The sequence below is a fragment of the Engraulis encrasicolus genome, unplaced genomic scaffold (assembly GCF_034702125.1).
Source record: "Engraulis encrasicolus isolate BLACKSEA-1 unplaced genomic scaffold, IST_EnEncr_1.0 scaffold_308_np1212, whole genome shotgun sequence".
Lineage (NCBI taxonomy): Eukaryota > Metazoa > Chordata > Actinopteri > Clupeiformes > Engraulidae > Engraulis > Engraulis encrasicolus.
In genome coordinates, this window is record NW_026945597.1 from 7,161 (window position 1) to 13,545 (window position 6,385).

Consider the following 6,385-nt stretch of genomic DNA (forward strand, 5'->3'; position numbering starts at 1 on the left):
ATAGGGTGTAACCGTCTAAGCTTATTTCAGCATCACATATATTGCTTTGCAACCAGGTTTCAGAGATAGTAATGACAGCAGGTTTGTTATAAGAGAGCCATGCTCTTAGGAGATCAATTTTGTGAGGTAAGCTCCTGATATTTAGGTGAATTACAAATAAACCTTTACCCATAGTCAAACAAAACTAAATAAGAGAGAGCGGGACACACCGTAGGATAGAAGAGCAACACACACGTGCACACACATCTCACCACACACACACAAATACGTGGCCTGGACCAGAACATTAAACGAAAGTAGACCCTCTGCCCGCATACACAAAATATTAGGATAATTCTTTTACTTCTTAATTTCCCATAGAGTCCAGAAAAACAAGATCTAGAAAACAGAAAGATACCCGCTTAATAAGCATACCAAAAAAGAGCACAAGGACATGTGCAGTCCCCTTGTTTGGCTGTACGGGGCATTTCATAGGTAATGAACACAAAAGTTTCGAGCTCATTTTCGAGCAATGGAATAATTAAGAAGTGTCTTTCCCAAAATATTCAATGCCTTCAAAGAAAAAGGAAATACGAAGGCAATTGCAGCATTGTCTGGACCGAACATAGGCATATGCCGGTCAAATGTTGTAAACTTAAACTTGACTCAGTCAACATTTCCAGTCTCCTGTAGAAAAGGAAGCACTTCGTCGGGGGTTTTAAACTGCACTGATTTCCCGCTGATGTTGACTACAAGAGTAGCAGGGAAAAGCATATGATATTCCATTTTACGTTCCTGAAGTTGTTTTTTGATGTCATCGAATTCACGCCGTTTGTTGACCACAGCAGCACTGAAGTCGGGGAATATATGGATCTGCTCACCATTGTACACAAGTTGTTGCTTTTCTCGGGCAAGTTGAAGGACTTTATCTCTGTCCAGAAGACTGAGAAATCTCACCATGATCACCCTTGGCTTGGTGTTGTTCTGTGCTTGATGCATTGAAGGTCGATTTGCCCTCTCCTTGGCCTGATGCGCCTCCGAGTGGCGCGCCTTCGCCTTGGCTTGCTGCGCCTCGGGTTGTGCTGGGGAACGATGGGCCTTCTCAATGGCCGGTGGTGTAGGGAAGTTTTCACTCCCAAAGAGGTGAACAATCAGGCTGGAGATAAATCCACGAGTATCCTTTCCCTCCGATTTTTCCGGGACGTGAACAAAGCGAAGATTGTAGGCCCGGCTTCGGTTTTCGATATCATCCAACTTGTCGCGCAGGTATGCGTTTTCCTTTTCTAATGCTTTGATCTGTTTCCCATGGTCAGAGATGTTGTCTTCGTTGCTGCTAACTCTCTGCTCAAGTTCCGAAATATGCTCTCCTAGATTTGAGAGGGAGAGCTTTATTGTTGCTAAATCACTTTGGAGAGTGTCCATTCTTGCATCAAAGTGACCCACCATTTCGGACTTTAATTGCTGGAGCGCTTCCAGGAGAACTTCGTTTGCACCTGACTGCATCTTGGGGCTTGGTAAAGCGTCAAAACTTTTCTAGCAACAAAAAATCGGCTGCAAAGTTCGTAAAAACTTTCAGTTCCACAACATATCTAAATTAGAGGTAGTTGAAGGCCATTTTTATCGAAATAAGTTCATTTTGGCAGAACAGTCTGTAGGACCAAACAATCATGCAGCCGCCATCTTGACGTGTAATTTCTTTCATAATATTTCCATCTTAATGGAGGCTACTTTTTTTTGGAGGCTACAGTAACATCACGAACAGAAGGCCTATCCAAATGTCATTGCTTCGTTGCCAAAAATGGTTGACAAATACTGGTTGAAAACAATGACGACACGCCTTTGATGCGCAAAGCTGAGATGCCGGGTTGTAGCCCACAGAAGATAAGCGATGTAGCCGCAGGTCACCCTGCACTTGCTTGAGTGGATTCTCAAACACACACACAGCCGTGAAGTTAAGAGTAACGCCCGCTGAGATGTATCAATTTGTTCCCCTTGCAAATGTCACAACACTAAATGTTTTTTTTATTCATTTTGCAAACATTGATGTGGAATTTGTCACGTCCTGGAAAAAAAAGGACAATATTATTTCAAAACTTAACTTCGCTTTGCCGAGATAATGCCTCCGAGGCAAACGCAAATTGGTTTTGGACTGCTAGAAAACGTGACCAACATTTCCCTGTTTTTTCCTCAAGTTCGCGACTGCTTCATACTCGAGCTGATTGTGAGCTGCCTGAAGTCACCGAATTCCCACCAAAGTTTGCAAACTAACTGAAGCTTTCAAAAGGTTAATTACAAATCCTTCAGATTGTTTATCGCGATTCGCGAGGCATTTCAGGCACGAGCCGTCACGTCACCTTTCTTTTCTTCTACCTGCGCTTTGCTTCATTTTTTCGTCTCCCTATCCCTCTCTCTCTCGCTCGCTCTCTCCCCTCTCTCACTCGCTCGCTGGCTGTTCTTCAAGAATAAAAATCGGGTTAAGCACATGACAGTTCTCCAGTGCTCACGCAATTGCCACCCGAAGTTAAAATATTTTTTAAGAAAGTAAAGATGAATTGAATTATAACACATGCAAAGTCGTGTTCCTATGTTTGTGACTCCCCCTTTTTGATGACTTCTGTTGTGGTAGTGGTAGACAGGGATGCAATTAATTAGGCTACTAGATATTCACAGAAAGTGCACCTTTCTTCGGGTGGTTTGCCGCGCCTCCCCAGGGACTCTTTAGCTCCCCCCCAACACACACACACACACACACACACACACACACACACACACACACACACACACACACACACACACACACACACACACACACACACACACACACAGGGAGGCGCGCCTCACCTATTGAAAACCACAGACACAGGCCCATAATAGCCAAGACATCTTATATGGACCTAAAACCTAATCGGCGGAAAGACATAGGCCCAAAACAATCTACATGAAATGATGCAGTATGACTACATGAAATTATGCTTACCTCAGGTCCTCCAATCTGCAGTATTGATGTTGAAGTCCAGAACATAACAATTCCACTCCAGAGTCACGCAGCTCATTGCCCTGCAGTTCCAGACATGTAAGACGTGAAGAGGGTGAGGACAGGACAGAGACCAGATGGAGACAACTCTTCTCTGTCAGCTTACAGGCAGCCAGCCTGGAACACACACACACACACACACACACACACACACACACACACACACACACACACACACACACACACACACACACACACACACACACACACACAGACACACAATGATGTATGGAGGAAAGAAGGAAAGAGAGTGAGGGGGAGGGAAAGAGACAACAGAGATAGAGGGATGATGATGATGGAGAGAGAGAGAGACAGAGAGAGAGAGAGATTGTGCCAAATTCACAAAACAGACTGACTACATGAGATGATGCTTACCTCAGTGTTTCCAATCTGCAGTGTTGATGTTGAAGTCCAGAACATAAAAGTTCCACTCCAGAGTCATGCAGATCATTGCCATTCAGGTTCAGACATGTGAGACGTGATGAGGGAGATGACAGGACAGAGACCAGATGGAGCCAACTCTTCTCTGTCAGCTTACAGGCAGCCAGCCTGGAACACACACACACACACACACACACACACACATACACACACACACACACACACACACACACACACACACACACACACACACACACACACACACACACACACACACACTCAAAAACCCTCCCCCAGGACAAAGTTAAACACTCAAACATACACACACACACACATGCAAACACACACACAGGCGCACACTCACACACACACACGTCCTCCCACAGAACACAGGCAAAACACACACATAACTCTTGTCTGTCAGCTTACAGCTACTAAGCTTGGCACACACACAGAGACACACAGACACAAACACACACACACACACAAACACACACACACACACACACACACACACACACACACACACACACACACACACACACACACACACACACACACACACACACACACACACTGCCCAAAACAGACTGTCCACATGAAATGATGCTTACTCCAGTGTTTCCAATCTGCAGTGTTGATGTTGAAGTCCAGAGCATAAAAGTTCCACTCCAGAGTCACCAAGATTATTCTCACTCACATTCAGATATTTGAGACGTGAGGAGTGTGAGGACAAGACAGAGACCAGATGGGGACAACTCTTATCTGTCAATTGACAGCTCTCCAGCCTGGAACACACACACACACACACACACACACACACACACACACACACACACACACACACACACACACACACACACACACACACACACACACACACACACACACACAGGAGGAGGAGTGAAGTGAGGTAAATAGAAAGATGGAGAGATGGATGATGGAACAGAACAAGCACATAATGGAGACAGACAGACACACACACACACACACACACACACACACACACACACACACACGTGCACGCACACACACACACACACAAACACACCCTCCCACAGAATACAGATAAAAACACACTCACTCACACTCACACTCTAACACACAGTGTCCAAAACACACTGACTACATGAAATGATGCTTACTCCAGTGTCTCCAATCTGCAGTGTTGATGTTGAAGTCCAGAACATAACAGTTCCACTCCAGAGTCACACAGATCATTGCCCTGCAGTTCCAGACATGTGAGACGTGAAGAGGGTGAGGACAGGACAGAGACCAGATGGAGACAACTCTTATCTGTCAGCTTACAGCCACGCAGCCTGGAACACACACACACACACACACACACACACACACACACACACACACACACACACACACACACACACACACACACATGCGCGCGCGCACACACACACAGGAGGAAGAGTGTGAAACCAGAACATAGACCTTATAGGGAAAGCTCTTCACTGGCAGGTAACACTTACACTCCCATACACACACACTGTGTGTGTGCACGGATGTGTGTGTTTGTGTGTGTACAGTACACACACACACACATCCGTTTCTGCACCCGTTTCTGGCCAACCAGAGTAGCCTGTTCAGCTACAGACTCTGTGTCTTCTCTGTGTCTTCCAGGCTGCGTCAGAGACGGTCTGAATGAAGAGACGCCCAGCTGAATGTTCCTACCTGTTTCCCTTATGACGCCGGCCACACCCCTTTAGGAGACTGGATAGGAGACTTTTATAATGGGCGCCTATGGAGAAATCTGACTTTTCCACGCATAATGGTCAATCCCTTAATCCTGGGCAGCGCGATGGATGTACAAATGTTATATTGTGGGAGGCACATGTCTTCTTTACATTCTAAAAAAATTAATTACATGTCAGAGTTGAATTATCACTGAGAAAATTGACTTTGTTTGACAGGTGTCCCGTCTTGTGCGGCCACTGCAACAGAATGCCAAAATTGGATGACAGGCGTTGTAGATATATGAGTCATAATTGTATTTAGCATTGAAATCAATTTAGTGACGTAATAATAAGTGATCATTTGAAAAATATTTTACTAGTAAATCAATTCACTGAATATGTATGCATAATCTATAGTCAAAATATATCAGAAGTATTATTTGGGTAATAGAATACTTTGGATTGGACCAAGGAGTATGGTCTAAGACAGGATAAGAATTTAAGAGAAATTGAATGCTTCGCTAAGTTTCAGAGTGTTTAAGAGAAGAGAGCATGTGTTCTTATCTGTGTGCTTGAGTGTGTGTCCAGAGTTTCGCTACCCCCACTGTGTGTGTGTGTGTGTGTGTGTGTGTGTGTGTGTGTGTGTGTGTGTGTGTGTATGTGTGTGTGTGTGTGTGTGTGCTTGTTTACTTATATGTGTCTCTGTGTCCCAGGATGTTTAAAACTACTGTGTGTTTGTGTAGGATATTATGATGATGAAAGTACTGGTCGTACACCCGCTGGCCTAATTCTTCGGTCAGAAAGAATGCAGCTGTTCTAGAGGTTGAGTCTTGCCATTTATTAATTAAACAGATGAAGTTGTGACGTTGTTACAGTGTGGAAGTTACGTTGTGTGGTTTTCTATACAAAGACAGAAATAAAAGAACAAACAGGACAATGCTAAGTTATTCACATTACAGATGTCCCATTCACAATATCTACTCGAGGTAATAATTACAGGAAAAGTACTGCACACAAAGTAGTAATAACAGGGTGATAAACAGTACTAAATTGACAGGTATAAAGCATTAAAACAGCACAGGAAATCGTACAGCATTAAATATATTAAATGCTAACAAAGACACCGTGTACAAGATTGCTAACGCGGCATTGCTGAGTCACGGAACATTCTAGAGATTTCCAAATACACAGAACGATTGTCAGGCTTCAATACAAAGTTAGAAAGGACTGTAGAAACGAAATAAAGGGCTGTACAAACAAAATAAAGCCTTACAAAGAAAATATGGGTACTTACAGTTAC

At 44.0% G+C, this 6,385-nt stretch overlaps 1 long non-coding RNA gene across 1 annotated transcript; it reads right to left on the reverse strand.

The window, feature by feature from the left end:
• Positions 1-3,004: 3,004 nt before the first annotated feature.
• LOC134443310 (uncharacterized) lies at positions 3,005-4,103 on the reverse strand. The gene is made up of 3 exons (XR_010033642.1): positions 4,009-4,103; positions 3,389-3,562; positions 3,005-3,130 (listed from the first exon to the last, which is right to left on the reverse strand). It is a non-coding gene; the product is annotated as an uncharacterized LOC134443310 (long non-coding RNA).
• Positions 4,104-6,385: the final 2,282 nt, after the last annotated feature.